Genomic DNA, 20,979 nt, shown 5'->3' on the forward strand with positions numbered 1-20,979 from the left:
GGTGCTGATAGAATAGATGTAGACAGGTGTGGCTCCTGCTGAGTCTCTGGGAGTGTTTTCGTCCAGTCATTGAACAAGTCACTGATAGACATGACTGACCCCTGATCACAGCTGAATGGGTCTGGAACTGATTCATAGGGCTGCTACAGGATATGGGCCCTGGGCCCACGGCTTGTCTCCTTCTAGGTTTCTCATTGAGCAGAACTGCTCCCAGACCCTGGCTGACAGAAAGTAGAGCCAAACTTACAGGGCTGCTTTAAGATTCACAGTGAGACTAATGTCAGCAAGTCTAGCTCCAGGGGCACAGATGTGTGCTTTCAGGCAGGTCCCAGGTTGAGCAAATTTCCTGACCTGTGGCTGCATGAAACTGGAGCAAAGTTTCAGTGCCACTTCAGGATTCCCATTCCAGTCAATGTTGGCAGTTCTACATCCAGAGGCACAGATGGATGTTTTTTCCTGAGGGTCCCTGTGTGGACAGAACTTTTTCCAGACCATGACTGAGAGGTGATGGAGATGGATTTTGCCTTATTCAGGGGCCACAGACAGGACCGGGATCTTCAGGCCTGTCACCTGAATCTCAGGTGGGAATGAATCCTCCTGGATTCTTGGAAGATTTTTTGAGTGGCAGGACCAAGGCCAAATGAGCTATAGCTAAATCTACAGTGGGATATGGCAATTTTTTTGTTGTGTGTCCAGAACCATAATCAAAAAGCCTACCCTTCAGTGAAGGACTTGTCCTCAAATTGTCCTCCTTGATCTTGGACTCCAGCTGGGCATGAGAAATTCTCACCTGGATCACAAAGCTCCCATAAAGGCAGTTGTGTTTGGCACGGCTGCCACATTATGTTGTGAGAAATATGCATGGGGGCCTCCTAGTCTGTCATCTTGCTTATTTTTCTAATCCTATATGTTTCACTCTTGAAAATGTATCAAATTTGTGATTTTTGGATTCAAAAATTCTGAAACAAAATACTCGAATGTACACATTGTGTAAGATGTAAATTAGATTACTAGTGGGCACCACATATTTTTTTTTTTTTTTTTTTTTGAGACGTAGTCTCGCTCTGTCACCCAGCCCAGGCTGGAGTGCAGTGGCGCGATCTCGGCTCACTGCAGGCTCCGCCTCCCGGGTTCACGCCATTCTCCTGCCTCAGCCTCCCGAGTAGCTGGGACTACAGGCGCCCAGAACCGCGCCCGGCTAATTTTTTGTATTTTTAGTAGAGACGGGGTTTCACCGTGGTCTCGATCTCCTGACCTTGAGATCCGCCCGCCTCGGCCTCCCAAAGTGCTGGGATTACAGGCGTGAGCCACCGCGCCCGGCCCACATATTTTTTAATATGTTTGATTGTAAGTTTAAGTTTACTGCAAGCAAAAAAGAATTATTAAGATTGATATCCATTTTATATTTAACTGATGTATAATTTAATTCCAAATACTGACATTATATTTTAGCAATTCTCACCGTATTTTGCAACATTTATGTTGTTCCTTGATTTGGAAATATAAAGCTTTTCTTAGCTTCTAAAGACTTTATTATAGCCATTATATTTTGTGTAAGAATAGCACCAATATATTGATAACATGATAAAGAAATTTTCCTAGTGTCTTTTAAATATTTACTCATTAAAATTTTCTCATTAGAGCTAATTATTGGTGATTATAATGCATTTTCTGTGACATTTTACTGCCATTCATTGAATGGCAATGATTCAAAATGCCTTTTCTTCATGGGTGCACACAGTTGATAATTGCAAATATCTAAAGGATTATTATTAATAGACTATGTTGTATTCATTATTTTATGCACTAAAATTTCTCTTGTTCTTGTTATTCTATATGATTGTGTTTTTTTCATATATGTTTCCTTAGATCAGTTAATTGTATTTTTGTTTGTAACTTTGATATTATGAGTTGGATGATAATTTTCAACTCTGTAAGACTTTAAGACAATATGATGTTTAATTTATATATGAATTAGCTGTATGTCTGTTGCTTATTTAAAAATCTATGTGTTTTTCACCTGTATAAATATTGCCTCTACTTTGTTCATGACTTATCTTGTATATATTTTTTTCTCAGCTGTTAATGATTGCTTTATTCTGTCTAGATGAGTAGTTAAGGAAATAACCTTTTTTTTTTTTTTTTGAGACGGAGTCTAGCTCTGTCGCCCAGGCTGGAGTGCAGTGGCGCAATCTCAGCTCACTGCAAGCTCCGCCTCGCAGATTCACGCCATTCTCCTGCCACGGCCTCCCGAGTAGCTGGGACTACAGGCACCCGCCACCACGCCGGGCTAATTTTTTATAGTTTTAGTAGAGACGAGGTTTCCCTGTGTTAGCCAGAATGGTCTCCATCTCCTGACCTTGTGATCCTCCCGACCTCATGATCCTCCCACCATGGCCTCCCAAAGTAGTGGGATTACAGGCGTGAGCCACCGCGCCCGGCTGGAAATAATCTTAAATTCACAATCCGTTGTTTGGATCTATATAATTATGTGAGAGGAACACTTTTGTTCTTTGAAGCTGATTTTTGAAACATTTGATGACTATCTCTTTTAGGTAGTCAAATTTTTTATGGTGAAAACATAACAATTGTCATCTCAAACATTTTTAAGTGTACAGTTTATTAGTGTTAAGTATAGTCATATTGTTTTACAAGAGGTTTGTAGATCATTTTTATCTTACAGAAGTCAAAGTGAATACCCATTAAACTACAAATTGTCCTTTCCACACTTCTCTCCAGCTCCTGAAGAGCACCATTCTGCTTAATGTTTCTATGAGTTTGGCTACTGTAGATACTTTATATAGGTGTAATCAAACAGCATCTCTTTCTTTTGAACTATCTTATTTCACCTGACGTAATGTCCTCAAAGTTTGTCCGTATTATACTACTTGTCGAAATGTCTCTGATTTTTAAGGCTCAATAATGTTCTGTTGTGTACGTGTGCCACATTTGTTTAATCGGCTCATCCAATAAGGGACATTTTGATTGCTTCCAGGTATTGTCTTTTGGGAGTAATGCTGCAGGGTACATGGGTGTGCAAACATCTATTCCATGTTCTGTTTTGAATATGTTTGGAATATTTTGGATACACGGATATAGTACCATGTGTATGTTCTTGCATTTTGTTGCCTCATCCTTTGATATTATATCCAAAAAATCATTGCCAAGACCAATTTTCATGCCCAAGCTTTCCCCTTTTGTATTTGTATTTCCCCTTTTGTATTCTTCTAGGAGTTTTATATTTATAGGTTTTATGTTTAAGTTTTAGTTCACTTTTTCAATTGATACAATGTTAATTGTACATATTTATGGGGTACAATTTTATATATATGTGTGTGTTATATAATGATCACATCAGAGTGTTTAGTGCATAACCTCATGTATAATTCTTTGTGGTGAGAACATTCAAGTTTCTCTTCTAGCTGTTTTTTTTTTTTGTTTAAATTTTAATGTTTGTAGAGACAGGATCTCACTCTGTCACCCAGACTGAAGTACAGTGGCACAATTGTAGTTCACCATAACTTCAAACTCTTGGGTTCAAGTGATCCTCCTGCCTCAGCTCCCCAAGTAGCTAGGACTACAGGCATGTGCCAACATGGCTGGCTAATTTTTAAAAATTTTTGCAGAGATAGGGTCTCACTACATTGTCTAGGCTGGCCTTGAACTCCTGACCTTAAGTGGTCCTCCTGCTTCAGCCTTCCAAAGTGCAGAGATTGTAGAAATGCAACACTGTGACTGGCCTTTTCTAGCTATTTTGTAATATGCAATACCCTTCTATTAACCATTGTTATCATACTGTGTAATAGAACACCAGAACTTATTTCTCCTATGTAATTGTAACTTTATACCTGTTAACCTCTTTCTATTCCTCCCCCTTCGGTCTCTGGTAACCACTGTTATACTCTCTGCTTATATCAACTTTTTTTCCATTTAGACAGAGTCTAGCTCTGTCACCCAGGATGGAGTGCAGTGGCGTGATCTCAGCTGACTGCAACCTCTGCCTCCTGGGTTCAAGCTATTCTCCTGCCTCAGCCTCCCGAGCAGCTGGGATTACAGGCACGTGCCACCATGCCCAGCTAAGTTTTTGTATTTTTAGTAGAGACGGGGTTTCACCATATTGGCCAGGCTGGTCTTGAACTCTTGAACTAAAATGATCCCCGACTTGGCCTCCCGAAGTGCTGGGATTAGAGGTGTGAGCCACTGTGCCCTGCCCACCCACCCTTTCTCTTCTCTTCTCTTTCTTTGTCTCTCTCTCTCTCTCTTTCTCTCTTTCTTTCTTTCTTTTTCTTGTTACTCATTTGAGTAAGACCATGAAGGGTTTATCTTTCTGTATATAGCCTGTTCACTTAACATAATATCTCATGGTTCATCCATGTTATTGCAAAGGACAAGATTTTATTCTTTTTTTAATGGCTGAATAATATTTCATTGTGCATTTACACCACATTTTCTTTATCCATTTATCTCTTCCTGTACATTTGGATTGATTTCATATCTTGGCTATTAGAAAGAGTGCTGCAGTAAACATGGGAAAGCAGCTGTGTTTTTGACACATTGATTTCCTTTCTTTTGGGTATATTACCCAATAGTAGAATTGCTAAATCATGTGACAGCTCTGTTTTTAATTTTTCAGGAACCTCCATACTCTTCTATAGTGGCCATACCACTTTACAGTCCCATCAACAGTATATATGTGTTCCTTTTTCTTCACATCCTCTCCAATACTTGTTTAAGTTATATTTTTTGTCTTTTTGATTATAGTCATTTTAGCTAGAGTGTGGTGGTATCTCATTGTGGTTTATATTTGCATTCCCTTGATAATTAGTGATGTTGAGCATCTTTTTATGTACCTTTTGGGCATTTGTATGTCTTCTTTTCACTAATGTCTATGAAGGTCTGTGGCACGGTTTTAAATTGAATTGTATGTTTGTTTCATTTTCAGAGTTCAAATTTCTTATATACTTGATATTAACCTCTTGTCATTATGTATTGTTTGCGAATATTTTCTCCTATTGTCTACATTGTCTCTTCGCTATGTTATGTCATTTCATATGCAAAAGTCTTTTAGGTTGATGTAATCTCATTTGCCTATTTTTGCTTAGGTTGCCTTGGCTTTGAAGTCTTTCTGAGTCCAATGTTGTAGAGTATTTGCCCTGCTTTCATCTAATAGTTTCATAGTTTAGGGCATTACGTTTAAGTCTATAATCCATTTTGAGTTGGTTTTTGTATGTGATGAGAGTTAGGGGTCTAGTCTTACTCTTCTGCATATGGATACTCAATATTTCCTATACCATTTATTAAAGAGATTATCTTTTCCGCAAAGTGTGTTCTTGACATCTTTGTTGAAAATCAGTCAGCTTTAGGTGCATGAATTTATTTACGGACTCATTGGGCATATTGGTCTATGTGTTTGTTTTCATGCCAGTATAATGCTGTTTGGGGTACTGCAGCTTTGTAGTACATTTTGAAGTCAGGTAGTGTGATGCCTTGAGCCTTGTTCCTTTTGCTCAGCATTGCTTTGGCTATTCAGGGTATTTTGTGGTTCCATGTACATTTAGTTTTTTTTTTTTCCCTATTTTTTTGAAGAATGTCATTGGTATTCTGATAGAAATTGCATTAAATCTATAGGTCACTTTGGGTAGCATGCCCCTTTTAATAATATTCTTTTTTTTTTTTAAGACCAAGTCTTGCTCTTGTCATCCAGGTTGGAGTGCAATGGCACGATTTTGGCTCACTGCAACCTCCGCTTCCTGGATTCAAATGATTCTCCTGCCTCAGCCTCCCAAGTAGCTGGGATTACAGGCACCCACCACCACATCCAGCTAATTTTTATAGTTTTTTGGTAGAGACGGGGTTTCACCATATTGGCCAGGCTGGTCTTGAACTTCTGACCTCAGGTGATCCACCCGTCTCAGCTTCCCAAAGTGCTGGGATTACAGGCATGAGCCACTGTGCCCGGCCCATTTTAATAATATTCTTCCAATATATAAACACAGTATATTTTCATCTATTCACATGTATTGCATTTTTTCATCCATGTTTTATGATTTTCAGTATAGAAATTTTTCACTTTTTAATTTAAGTTTATTGCTGGGTATTTAATTTTTTGTAGTTATTTGTATGCACAAAAAAGTATTTAACAAACTTTAACTTTATAGTGAAAACGCTATGCAAATTATGTATAGAAGGTATGTATCTCAACACAATAAATATGACAAACCAGTGTTAATATACCAAACAGGGAAAAGATGAAAGCTTTTTCTCTGAGATCTGTAACATGATAAGGATACCCATTTTCACCACTCCTATTCAAGATAGTACTAGAAGTCCTAGCCAGAGTAATTAGTCAAGAGAAAGAAATAAAAGGCATCCAAATTGGAATGGAAAAATGAAATCGTCCTTGTTTACAGACAGTATGACCTTGTATATAATAAAAACATAAACATGACACCAAACAGCTGTTAGAACTAATAAACAAGTTCTGTAAAATCGCAGGATACAAAATCAGCATAGAAATATCAGTGGCATCTCTGTGTGCTGATGGAAAACCATCTGAAAAAGAAAATAGAAAATGCGAGTTACAGTAGCTATGAAAAATAAGTCCGTCCATTTTGAGTTCATGTTTGTAAATGTGCAAGGTAAGGTCCAACTTTATTTTTTCCCCTGTGGATTTCCAGTATTCCCAATCCTATTTGCTGAAGAGACTGTCCCTTTTCTCATTGTGAATTCTTGGAACCTTTGTTGAATATAAGTTTACTATATACACGAGCATTTATTTCTGGATTCTTCAATCTGTTTCATCTTTTTATCTTTATGTCAGTAGCACACTGTTTTGAGTACAATAGCTTTGTAGTATATTTTGAAATCCGAAAGTATGATGCCTCTTTGTTTTTCTTTCCCAAGATTGTTTATCCATCTGTGGAAGATTGTTTATCCATCTGTGGTCTCTTGAGATTCCATAGACATTTCAGATTATTTTAATACTGTGCAAAAAGTTCCATTAATATTTTGATGGAGAGTACGTTGAATCTGTAGATCACTTTAGGTAGTATTGACATCTTAACAGTGTTATCTTCAAAATTTTGAACAAGAGTATGTTTGAGAGTTTAGTTTCCACATATTCTTGGACATGCCATTTTTCTTTCTGTTCTTCTAGTTTTATTCTGTTGTAGTAAGAAGTGATGCTTTGTGTTATTGTCATCTGCTTAAATTTGGTAAGACTTTTTTTGCAGCTTAACAGGTTGTCTATCAGTGATAGTGTGCCATGTATGATTACGGATATTGTGTATTCTGCTGTTGAATGGTTAGTTCTGTATATGACTGTTAGGTCTAATGGTCTATAGTGTTGTTCAAGTCCTCTATTTCCTTACTGATCTTTCGTCTCTTTTATTCTTTCCGTTACTGAAAGTGGAGTATGAAAGTCTCCTACTGCTATTGTACTGCTGGCTATTTATTGCTTCAATTCTGTAAAAGTTTGCTAGTTGCTGTATATATTTGAGCGGTGTAATGTTAGGTGCGTATATGTTAATATTTATTATAGCTTCCTGGACAATAAACACTTTTATAATTACATAATGCTCTTTCTTGTCTCTTGTAACATGTTTTGATGTAACATGTATTTTAACTAATATGACAGTATTTTACTTTTGGCATTTTTTTTTTCCATTCTTTCATGTTCAGCTTATGTACATTCTTAGATCTAAAGTTGGCCTTCAGTAGAAAGCATTGAGTTGGATCTTTTTTCTTGAATTTATTCAGCCAAATTATGTCTTTTGAATTTATTCATTTATATGGAAAGTAATTACTGAAAGGGAATGACTCACTATTGCATTTTGTTCACTTTTTTGTTTTAGGTCTTGTATCTATTTTAGTCCTGTTTTCCTCTCTTGCTATCTTCCTTAGTGTTTTGTTGATTTTTGTAGTGACATGTTTTAATTCCTTTCCCACTTCTCTCTGTGTATCTATTATAGGTATTTGCTTTATGGTTACCATAGATACTATGTGAAACATCTATAAGTTTTAACAGTTTACCTCAAGCTGCTAACCTTAATTGTGTATAAAAATCCTGCCTCTTTATGAACTCTCCATTGTATTTTATTGATATCACAAATTATATCACTTTATATTGTGAATCCATTAGAACAGATTTATGGTTATTTTAAAGTGTTTGACTTTTCAAATCGATAGCAGAATTAAAAGTATTCTATGCACCATCATTATAATACAGAATATTTTATTTGTGTATATAATTACTGTTATCAGAATACTTTATATTTTTATATAATTTTGTGTTACTACTCACTGTCGTTTTATTTTTCAGTGTGAAAAACTGCCTCTACTTAGCAGTTCTTTTAGAAAAGATCTAGTAGATATGAATTCATTCAGCTTTTGTTGATTTTGAATATTCCTTATTTCAAAATTTTTAAAGGATAGTTTTGGCAGAAAACATTTTCTTGATTGGTAGTTGTCATTTTTCAGCACTTTGACTATATCATTCTTCAACTTTCTGACCTGTGAGATTGTTTGCTGAGACATTTGCTGGTCATCCTAGGAATGGGCCTTGCATATGCCAAGTCACAGTTTGTTTGTTTTTTTTTTCTGGCTTCTAAATTCTCTTTGTTTGTAACTTTTGAATCTCTGATTATAATGTGTCTTGTTGTGGGTCTCTTTGTGTTGCTACTAGTTAGAGTTGGTAGAGTTTCATTAAATTTTAGGCCATTTTCTCCCTCAAATTTGGAAAATTCTCAGCCATCGTTTCTTCAAATAAAGTTTCTACTCTTTTCTCTCTCTTTGTGTTTTAGAATTCCCATTATGAGTAAATTGGCCTTTTGGGAACAGGCCTCCAAATCTGGCTATAAACTGGCTCCAAAACTGACCATAAACAAAATCTCTGCAGCACTGTGACATGTTTGTGATGGCCATGATGTCCACGCTGAAGGTTGTGGGTTTACCGGAATCGGGGCAAGGAACACCTGGCCCACCCAGGGCAGAAAACTGCTTTAAAGACGTTCTTAAACCACAAACAATAGCATAAGCGATCTGTGCCTTAAGGACACGCTCCTGCTGCAGATAACTAGCCATAGCCCATCCCTTTATTTCAGCCCATCCGTTTGTTTCCTGTAAGGAATACTTTTAGTTAGTCTATAATCTATAGAAACAATGCTTATCACTGGCTTGCTGTCAGTAAATATGTGGGTAAATCTCTGTTCGGGGCTCTCAGCTCTGAAGGCTGTGAGACCCTTGATTTCCCCCTCCACATGCTATATTTTTGTGTGTGTATCTTTAATTCCTCTAGCACTGCTGGGTTAGAGTCGCCACGACCGAGCTGGTCTCAGCATTGGTCTACTTAATAGTATCTCATTAGTCTCTTAGACACTCTGTTTTTTTCTTTTTGCTGTCCTGACCATATACTTTCAAATGACCTATTATCAAGCTTGTTGGGTTATTTTTCTGTTAGATCAAGTCTGTGGTTAAACCCTCTAGTGAATCCTTAAATTTAGTTATTTTTCAGCTCCATACTTTGTCTTTTTATAGTTTTAATCTTTGTTCATAAGCTCATTTTCTTCACGCATTTTTGTCTTCTTTTGTTTGTGTTCTTCTTACCTCGTTGAGCATCTTTAAAATAGATATTTTGCTAGGCACAGTGACATGTGCATTTAATCCCAGCTACTTTGGAGGCCAAGGCAGGTGGATTGCTTGAAGCCAGCCTGGGCAGTATTGCAAGACCCTGTGTCTAAGATTTTTTTTTTTTTTTAATTAGTTGTTGTGGCATGTGTCTGTAGTCTCAGTGACTCAGGAGGCTGTGTCAGGAGGATTGCTTTACCCCAGGAATTTGAGGCTAGGCTACATTGAGCTATGATTGTACCAGTGTACTCCAGTCTGAGTGACAGAGTAAGACCCCATTTTTTTCTGTTTCTTTTTTTTTTTAAATATATTTTTGACTTTTATTTTAGATTCAAGGTATACATGTGTTTGTTCATTACGTGGATATATTGCAAGACGCTGGTTGATGTCTGAATGATCCCATCACCCAGATCATGAGCATAGTGCCCAATAGATAGTTTTCCAGCCCTTGCTTCCTCCGTTTACTGCCCCCTATGAGTCCCCATTGTGTCTTTTCCCCATCTTTATGTCCATACGTACCCAATGTTTAGTTCCCACTTATAAGAACATGGTCTTTGGTTTCCTATTCTTGTGTTAATTTACTTAGGATAATAGCTGCATCCATGTTGCTGCAAAGGACATGATATTTTGTTTTTTTATGACTTCATAGTATTCCATGGTGTGTACATACCACATTTTCTTTAACTAGTCCATCATTGATGGACACCTAGGCTGATTTCACGTTTTTACTATTGTGAATAGTGCTGCGATGAACATAGGAGTGCATTGACTTTTTGGTAGAACAATTCATTTTCCATTGGGTGGATACTGAGTAATAGAATTGTTGGGTCAAATGGTAATTCTGAGTTCTTTCAGAAATCTCCAAACTGTTTTTCACAGTGACTGAGCTAATTTACTTACATTCCCATCAGCAGTGTATAAGTATTATCTTTACTGCTGGCACTTGCCAGCATCTGTTTTTTGACTTTTCAATAATCACTATTCTGAGTGGTGTAGATGGTATCTCAGTGTGGTTTTGATTTGCATTTTTCTTATGGGTAGTGATGTGTAACATTTTTTCATATGCTTATTGGCTGCTTGTATGTCTTCTTTTGAGAAGTGTCTGCTCTTGCCCTTTACCCACTTTTTAATGGTTTTTTTTCTTGTTAATTTAAATTTCATATGGATTCTGGAATTAGGCCTTTGTCAGGTACATAGTTTGTGAATGTCTTCTCCCATTCTGTAGGTAGTCGATTCTGTTCACAGTTTCTTTTGCTGTGCAGAAACTCTTTAATTAGGTCCCATTTGTCAATTTTTGTTTTTGTTACAATTGCTTTTGAAGACTTAGCCGTAAATTCTTTGCCAAAGTCAATGTCTAGAATGGTATTTGCCAGATTTTCTTCTAGTATTTTTAGATTTTTTAGGTTCTGAATTTAAATCTTTAATCATCTCGAGTTAATTTTTATATATGGTGAAATGCAGGAGTCTATGTTCATTTGTCTGCATGTGGTTAGTCAGTCATCCCAGAACCATTTATTAAATAGGGAGTCCTTTCACTATTGCTTGTTTTTGTTGACTTTGTGGAACATCAGATGATTTTAAGTGTGTGCCTCTATTTATTTCTGGGTACTCTATTCTGTTCCATTGGTCTATGTGTCCTTTTTTTAAAAAAATTTGTTTTTCTTTATTTCCTCAAAAAAAAAAAAATGGGGGATACATTTGCAGAACATGCAGGTTTGTTACATAGGTATATGTGTGCCATGGTGGTTTGCTGCACCTATTGACCCATCCTCTATGTTTCCTCCCCTCAAACCCCAACCCCCACCAGGCCCTGGTGTGTGTTGCTCTCCTCCCTGTGTCCATGTGTTCTCATTGTTCAGCTCCCACTTATAAGCAAGAGTATGCAGTGTTTTGGTTTTCTGTCCCTGTGTTAGTTTGCTAAGGATGATGGCTTCCAGCTTCATCCATGTCCCTGCAAAAGACATGATCTCATTCCTTTTTATGGCTGCATAGTATTCCATGGTGTTTATGTACCACATTTTCTTTATCCAGTCTATCATTCATGGGTATTTGGGTTGGTTCCATGTCTTTGCTATTATAAATAGTGCTGCAACAAACATACATGTGCATGTGTCTTTATAGTAGAATGATTTATATTCCTTTGGGTATATACCCAGTAATGGGATTGCTGGTTCAAATAGTATTTTTGATTCTTGATCCTTGAAGAATCACCACACTGTCTTCCACAGTGGTTGAACTAATTTACATTCCAACTAACAGTGTAAAAGCATTTCCATTTCTCCACAGCCTGGCCAGCATCTGTTGTTTTTGACTTTTTAACGATTGTCATTCTGATTGGCATGAGGTGGTGTCTCATTATGGTTTTGATTTGCATTTATCTGATGATCAGTGATGTTGAGATGTTTTTCACATGTTTGTTGGCTGCGTAAATGTGTTTTTTTAAGAAGTGTCTGCTCATATTCTTTGCCCACTTTTTAATGGGGTCGTTTGTTTTTTTCTTGTAAATTTGTTTAAGTCTCTTGTAAATTCTGGATATTAGACCTTTGTCAGGTAGATGGATTGCAAACATTTTCTCCCATTCTGTAGGTAACCAGCCTTTTAGTTTAATTAGATCCCATTTGTCAATTTTGTTTTTGTTGCCATTGCTTTTGGTGTTTTAGTCATGAAGTCTTTGCCCATGTCTGTCCTCAATAGTATTGACAAGATCTTCTAGGGTTTTTATGGTTTTGGGTTTTACATTTAAGTCTTCAGTCCATCTTGAGTTAGTTTTTGTATAAGGTGTAAGAAAAGGGTTCAGTTTCTGTTTTCTGCATATGGCTAGTCAGTTTTCCCAGCACAATTTATTAAATAGGGAATCCTTTCCCCATTGCTTGTTTTTGTCAGGTTTGTTGAAAATCAGATGGTTGTAGATGTGTGGTGTTATTTCTGAGGTGTCTATTCTGTTTCATTGGTCTATATGTCTGTTTTGGTACCAGTACCATGCTGTTTTGGTTACTGTGGCCTTTTAGTATAATTTGAAGTCAGGTAGCGTGATGCCTCCAGCTTTGTTCTTTTTGCTTAGGATTGTCTTGGCTATATGGGGTCTTCTTTGATTCCATATGAAATTTAAAGTAGTTTTTTTTTCTAATTCTGTGAAGAATGTCAATGGTAGTTTGATGGGAATAGTATTTAATCTGTAAATTACTTTGGGCAGTATGACCATTTTCACAATGTTGATTCTTCCTATCCATGAGGATGGAATATTTTTCCATTTGCTTGTGTCCTCTCTTATTTTCTTGAGCAGTGGTTTGTAGTTCTTCTTGAAGAGTTCCTTCACATCCCTTGTTAGCTGTATTCCTAGATATTTTATTCTCTTTGTAGCAGTTGTGAATGGGAGTTTATTCATGATTTGACTGTCTGCTTGTCTATTGTTGTTGTAAAGGAATGCTTGGATTTTTGCAAATTGATTTTGTATCCTGAGACTTTTCTGAAGTTTCTTATCAGTTTAAGGAATTTTTTGGCTGAGATGACTGGGTTTTCTAAATATAAAATTATGTCATCTGCAAACAGAGACAAATTGACTTCCTCTCTTCCTATTTGAATATGCTTTATTTCTTTCTCTTTCCTGATTGCGCTGGCGAGAACTTTCAATACTATGTTGAATAGTAGTGGTGAGAAACGGCATCCCTGTCTGGTACTGATTTTCAAAGGGAATACTTCCAGCTTTTGCTCATTCAATATGATATTGGCTATGGGTTTGTCATAAATAGCTCTTACTATTTTCAGATATGTTCCATCAATACCTAGTTTATTGAGAGTTTTTAACATGAAGGAATGTTAAATTTTATCAAAGGCCTTTTCTGTATCTATTGAGATAATCATGTGGTTTTTGTCTTTGGTTCTGTTTATATGATGGATTACGTTTATTGATTTGCTTATGTTGAACCAACCTTCCATCCCAGGGAAGAAGCCAACTTGATCATGGTGGATAAGTTTTTTGATGTGCTGCTGGATTCAGTTGGCTAGTATTTTATTGAGGGTTTTCACATGAGTGTTCATCAGGGATATTAGCCTGAAGTTTTCTTTTTTTGTTGTCTCTCTTCCCAGTTTTGGTACCAGGATGATGCTGGCTTCATAAACTGAGTTATTGAGGAGTCCCTCCTTTTCAATTGTTTGAAATAGTTTCAGAAGGAATGGTACCAGCTCCTCATTGTACTTCTGGTAGAATTAGGCTGTGAATCCATCTGGTCCTGGGCAATTTTTGGTTGGTAGGCTATTATTACCTCAATTTCAGAACTTGTTATTGGTCTATTCAGGGATTTGACTTCTTCCTGGTTTAGTCTTAGAGGTTGTATGTGTCCAGGAATTTATCCATTTCTTCTGGGTTTTCTAGTTTATTCGTGTAGAGGTATTTATGGTATTCTCTGGTGGTAGTTTTTATTTCTGTGAGGTCAGTGGTGATATCCCCTTTATCATTTTTTATTGTGTCTATTTGATTCTTTTCTCTTTTCTAATTTGTTAATCTAGCTAGCAGTCAATCTATTTTGTTAACTTTTTCAAAAAACTAGCTCCTGGGTTCATTTATTTTTTGGAGGGTTTTTCATGTCTCTATCTCCTTCAAGTCTGCTCCGATCTTGATTATTTCTTGTCTTCTGCTAACTTTTGGATTAGTTTGCTCTTGCCTCTCTAGCTCTTTTAATTGTAATGTTAGGGTGTTGATTTGAGATTTTTCTAGCTTTCTGTTGTGAGCATTTAGTGCTATAAATTTCCCTCTTAACACTGCTTTACCTGCATCCTAGAGATTCTGGTACGTTGTCTCTTTGTTCTCATTGGTATCAGATAACTTCTTGATTTCTGCCTTAATTTCATTATTTTCCCAGGAGTCATGCAGGAGCAGGTTCTTCAATTTTCGTGTAATTTTGTGGTTTTGAGTGAGTTTCTTAATCGTGAGTTCTAATTTGGTTGCAATGTGGTCTGCGAGACTGTTAGGATTCAAGTTATTTTGTATTTGCTGAAGAGTGTTATACTTCCAATTATGTGGTCGATTTTAGAATAAGTGTCATCTGGCACCGAGAATAATGTATATTCTGTTGATCTGGAGTGGAGAGTTCTGTAGATGTCAATTAGGTCCACTTGATCCAGGGCTGAGTTTAAGTCTTGAATATCCTTGCTAATTTTCTGTCTCGTTGATCTGTCTAATATTGACAGTGGAGTGTTAAAGTCTCCCACTGTTATTGTGTGGGAGTCTGCATCTCTTTGTAAGTCTCTAAGAACTTGTTTTATGAATATGGGTGCTCCTGTACTGGGTGCATATATATTTAGAATAGTTAGCTCTTCTTTTTGAGTTGTTCCCTTTACCATTATGTAATGTTCTTCTTTGCCTTTTTTGACATTTGTTGGTTTAAAGTCTATTTTATCAGAGACTAGAATTGTAACCCCTGCTTTTTTTTTTTTCTTTCCATTTGCTTGGTAAATTTTCCTTTATCCTTTTATTTTGAGCCTATATGTGTCTTTGCACATGAGATGTGTGTCCTGACAGCATACCAATTGGTCTTGACTCTTTATCCAATTTGTAAGTCTGTGTCTTTTAATGAGATGTTTAGCCCATATATATTTAAGATTAGTATCGTTATGTGTGAATTTGATCCCGTCATCATGATGCTATTTGGCTGTTTTGCACACTAGTTGATGCAGTTTCTTCATAGTGTCATTAGTCTTTATGCTTTTGTGTTTTTCCAGTGGCTTTTACCAGTTTTTCCTTTCCATATTTAGTACTTCTTTCAGTAGCTCTTGCAAGGCAGGCATGGTGGTAATGGAATGCCTCAGCATTTGCTTGTCTGGAAAGGATTTTATTTCTCTTTCGTTTATGAAGCTTAGTTTGGCCGGATATGAAATCTGGGTTGAAAATTCTTTTCTTTAAGGATGTTGAATATTGGCCCCCAATCTCTTCTGGCTTATAGGGTTTCTGCTGAGAAGCCTACTGTTAGTCTGATAGACTTCCCTTTTTAGGTGACCTGGCCTTTCTTTCTGGCTGCCCTTAACATTGTTTCCTTCATTTCGACCTTGGAGAATCTGATGAGTATGTGTCTTGGGGTTGATGTTCTCATGGTGTATCTTAGTAGTGGTCTCTGTATTTCCTGAATTTGCATGTTGGCATGCCTTCTAGGTTAGGGAAGTTTACCTGGATAATATCCTGAAGTATGTTTTCCAGCTTGTTTCCATTCTCCTCATCTTTTTCAGGTACTCCAATCAATCATAGGTTCAGTCTTTTTGTGAAGTCACGTATTTCTTGGAGGCTTTGTTCATTCCTTTTTATTATTTTTTTTCTCTAGTCTTGTCTACATGCCTTATTTCAGCAAGGTAGTCTTCAAATGATGTCCTTTCTTCTGCCTGGTTGGTTTGGCTTCATGAAGTTCTCATGCTGTGTTTCTCAGCTCCATCAGGTCATTTATGTTCCTCTCTAAACTGTTTAGTTAGCAGCTCCTCTAACCTTTTATCAAGGTTTTTAGCTTCTTTGCATTAGGTTAGAACATGCCTCTTTAGCACAGTGTAGTTTTTTATTACCCATCTTGTGAGGTCTACTTCTGTCAAGTCTTCTGTCTCATCCTCTGTCCAGTTCTATGCCCTTGATGGAGAGATGTTGCAATCATTTGGAGAAGAGACACTCTGACTTTTTGGGTTTTCAGCATTTTTTTGTTGATTCTTTCTCCTCTCTGTTTGTCTAGTTTTGATCTTTAAGGCTGCTGACCCTTGGATGGGGTTTTTGTGGGGGCTTTTTGTTGTTGTTGATGCTGTTGTGTTGCTTTCTGTTGGTTTTTCTTTCAATGGTCAGGTCCCACTTCTATAGGGCTACTGCCATTTTCTGGGCGTTCACTTTGGCCCTGTTCATCTGGTTCACTCCTGTGCCTGGAGATGTCACTCAGGGAGGCTGGAGAACAGCAAAGATGGGTGCTTGCTCCTTCTGGGATCTCTGAACTTGGGGGCACCAACCTGATGCCAGTAAGATTGCTGTTGTATAGGGTGTCTGACAACCCCTGTTGGAGGGTCTCACCTAGTTGGGTGGCACATGGAATAGGACCTGTTTAACGAAGCACTTTGTCCCTTGGTGGAGGGGGTGTGCTTTGCTGGGGAAAAACCCACCTGTCTGGGCTGCCTGGATTCCTCAGAACTACCAGGAGGAAAGACTAAGTCTGTTGATCTGCAGAGACTGCCGTCACCCCTCCCACTAGGGGCTCGCGCCCAGTGAGATCTGGGTTTTTTCCCTGAGCCTCTGGCTGGAGTTATTGGAGTTCCTGCAGGGAAGCCCTGCCCAGTGAGGAAGGATGGGACAGGGTCAGGCCTGAAGAGGCACTCTGGCTGCGGTCTGCCCCAGCCAGTGTGTTGGGCTGTCGGAGACACATCTTGGGACCAAGCCATGCAGCCTCCCTGACTCCAGGAGGGGAAAAGCACAGCCTGGAGCTATAGAGGTGAATGTTGCCTTTCCCTCACCCTGGGAGCTTAGCGTGTTATGCAGTTGTGAGTCCCAGTGCTGGCAGCTGCCCCTCTGCCAAGGAGCTCAAATGGCTTAGACAGCAGGCAGATGCAGCTGTGGTGCTTGTCGCCCCTCCCTGCAGGTGCTCTGTAGGCTTAAGCAGGTTCCAGCTGAGAGACTGTTGAGAATCTGTGCAGCTGCAGGGTTGGGATGCTAAGCCCCAGTGGCATGAGTTCATGAGTGGGATCTTCCGATCTGTGGGTTGTACAGTTCCCTGGAAAAAGCATTATTTTTCTGGTTGGGTAGCACACTCACTCACTGACTCCTTTGGCTGGCAGGACAGGGCTCTCCTCCCCTGTGTGGCTCTCAGGTGGGCTGCTGCACCACACTGTTGTTATTTTCTCTGTGGATCATGCCAGCCTCCTAGTCAGTTCTGATGGGAGAACCTGGATACCTTGGTTGCTGGTGAAGGATTCACACACTTACTATGGTTCTTTTCAGTGGGAGCCTCTGAATGCTACTGCTTCTAGTCAGCCATATTGGCCCTACCCCGTGTGTGTATTTTTGTGCCAGTACCATGCTGTTTTGGTGACTGTAGGCTTATAGTATAGTTTGAAGTTGGATAATATGAAGCCTTTGGTTTTTTCTTTTGTTTAGGATTGCTTTGGCTATTTGGACTCTTACTTAGTTCCATATGAATTTTAGAATAGTTTTTTTCTAATTCTGTGAAAAGTGACATTGGTAGTTTGATAGGAATAGTATGGAATCTCTAGATTGCTTTGGACAGTATGGCCATTTTAAAGATGTTGATTCTTCTTTGAGCATGGAATGTTTTCCAATTGTTTGTGTTGTCTATAATTTTTTCAACAGTGTTTTATAGTTCCCCTTGTAGAGATCTTTAACCTTGTTGGTTAGATCTATTCCCAGGTATTTGGTTTTTTCTTTGTGTGTGTGGTGATTGTAAATGGAATTATGTTCTTGATTTGGCTCTCAGCTTGCATGTTATTGGTGTATAGAAATGCTACTGATTTTGTACTTTGATTTTGTATCTTGAAACTTTACTGTTCCTTATCAGTTTTTGGCACAGTCTTTCCAGGTGTAGAATCTTATCAGCAGAGATGATGTTACTTTCTTCATTTCCTCTTTGGATGCCTTTTATTTCATTCTCTTGACTGATTTTTCAGGCTAGTACTTCCATTACCACGTTGAATAGAAGTGGTGAGAGTGGTCGTTCTTCTCTCATTCTTGTTTTTAAGGGGAATGCCTCCAGCTTTTGTCTGGTTAGTATGTTGGCTGTGGGTTTCTCATAGATGGTTCTCATTGTTTTGAGGTATGTTTCTTTAATGCTTAGTTTGTTGAGGGTTTTTTTTTTTTTTTTTAAATCATTAAGGGATGTTAAATTTTATCAAAAGCTTACCTCATATATATTGAAATGGTGATTTTTTTTTTTTTGGAGACAGAGTCCCACTTTATCCCCCAGGCTGGAGAGCTCACTGCAACCTCCGCCTCCTGGGTTCAAATGATTCTCATGCCTCTGTCACCAGAGTACCTGTGACTGCAGGAATGTGCCACCACACCCAGCTAATTTTTATATTTCTAGTAGAGACAGGGTTTCACCATGTTGGCCAGGCTGGTCTCGAACCCCTGGCCTCAGGTGATCCACTGGCCTTGGCCTTCCAGAGTGCTGGGATTACAGGTGCTGCGCCTAGCTTTTGAATTTTAATTCTATGTGGTGAATCACATTTTTAAATTTCCATATGTTAGACTAACCTTGCATTCTAGGAATAAAGCCTAGTTAACTGAGATAAATTAACTTTGAGCTGCTGGATTTGGCTTGCTACTATTTTGTTGAAGATTTTTCTGTCTGTGTTCATTAGAGATATTGTACTGTAGTTTTCTTTGTTCATTGTGTCTTTACCAGATTTTGGTAACAGAGTGATGTTGGCCCCATAGAATGAGAGGGGAGGAGTCCCTCCTTATTTTTTGGAATAGTTTCAGTAGAATTGATACTAGCTCTTCCTTGTACTTCTGGTATAATTTAGCTGTGAATCCATCTTGTCCAGGGGTTTTTTGGTTGGTAAATTTTTTATTACTGATTCAGTATCAGAACTTGATACTAGTTTGTTCAGGGTTTCAGTTTCTTCCATATTCGATCTTTGGAGATTGTATGTTTCTAGGAATTTATCCGTTTCCTCTAGATGTTCCACTTTATGTGCATAGAAGTCTTCATAAGTCTCTGAGAATCTTTTGTATACCTGTGGGGTTGATTGTAATGTCCCCTTTGTTGTTTCTGATTGTGCTTATCTGGATCTAATGTTTTTCTTTGTTGACCTAGCTAGTGGTCTATCAATCTTGTTTACCCTTTCAAAGAACCAACTTTTGGTTTTGCTGATGCTTTGTTTGGAATTTGTGGTCTCAATTAATTCAGTTATCTGGTTTTAGTTATTTCTATTCTTCTACATTTGTGCTCAGCTTATTTTTCTTTTTCTAGTTTCTTTACAAGTGATGTTATATCATTAATTTGAGATCTGACTTCTTGAAGTAGGCATTTCGTGTTATAAGCTTCTTTTATTGCGGCTTTAGTTGTGTCCCAAAGATTTTGGTATGTGTTTTCTCTGTTTTCACTAACTTCAGATAACTTTTTAATTTCTGCCTTGATTTCATTGTTTACTCAAAAGGTCTTGAGGAGCCAATCGTTTAATTTTTATGCGTTTCTGTGGTTTTGAGAGATCTTCTTGTTGTTTTCTGTTTTTATTCTATTTCAGTCCAAGAGTATGGTTGGTATGATTTTTTTCTTTTTAATTTATTGAGACTTGCTTTCTGGCTGAGCATATAGGGTCAATCTTCAAGTATGTCCTGTGTGCATATGAAGGATGTGTGTGTTCTGTGGTTGTTGGGTGGAATATTGTCTATTAGGTCCAGTTGGTCTATTCTGTAGATGCCTGTTAGGTCCAGTTGATCGTTTGGAATTGATGTCCAAAATTTCTTTGTTAATTTTCTGCCTCAGTGATCTAATGATGTCCATGGGATGTTGAAATACCTCACTGTTATTATGTGGCTAATTCTTTTCTCAGGACTAGAATCACTTGTTTTATCTCAGTGCTCCAAAGTTTGGTGCTTAGGTGTTTAGCATATGTAAGTATTCTTGTTGAATTGAACCCTTTATCATTATGTAATACATCCTTGTCCTTTTGTATGGTTGTTGGATTAATATTCTCATTTCTTAAAGGAAACATAGAATGCCAGGTTCAGTTGCTGGATTCATCCCAGCACTTTGAGAGTGTGAGGCTATAGGATTTCTTGAGGCCAGGAATTTTTGACTAGCCTGAATGACCTAGCAAGACCCTGTTTGTACAAAGAATTAAAAAAGTTATTCAGATGTGATGGTGCGTTCCTGTAGTCATAGCCACTTGGGAAAGTGAGGTAGGGTGACTGCTTTAGGCCAGGAATTCGAGGTTTCAGTGAGCTATGATTGCACTGTGGCCTGGTGACAGTGCAAGACCTTGTCTATAAGACAAAGATAGATATTTTAAATTATTTTAAAATTAGTTAATAGATTTCTACTTCTCTAGCTTCACTTGGATGTTAATATGTTAATAGATTTCTACTTCTTTAGATTCACTTTCATTTTGGTCCTTTTATTGAGCCATGTGTTTTGGTTACTTTGATGTTTTGTGATTTTGTTGATATTTTGATCAAGTAAGAAACAGCTTCCTATTCTGTCTATTATGGAATGAATTTGTATAGGTGAAAACTGATACCCATCAGGCACTCTAGTCATTCTGGGAGATTCTTCATACTGTTGTCAGGATGTTTCTTCTCTAGACTACTGTGTGTATTTTCCTATTAAAAAGGTTTGTTTTTTTCTTTTTCTCTTAGGAGCCTTTAATCTCCCCCTGTGGTAA

At 37.8% G+C, this 20,979-nt stretch overlaps 1 protein-coding gene across 8 annotated transcripts in view; it reads left to right on the top strand.

Moving 5' to 3' along the window:
- KRBOX5 (KRAB box domain containing 5) overlaps positions 1-20,979 on the top strand; it is a 43,487-nt gene that overhangs the window by 18,327 nt on the left and 4,181 nt on the right. The window lies entirely within an intron of this gene.

Source organism: Macaca fascicularis, chromosome 20 (assembly GCF_037993035.2).
Source record: "Macaca fascicularis isolate 582-1 chromosome 20, T2T-MFA8v1.1".
Classification (NCBI taxonomy): Eukaryota; Metazoa; Chordata; class Mammalia; order Primates; family Cercopithecidae; genus Macaca; species Macaca fascicularis.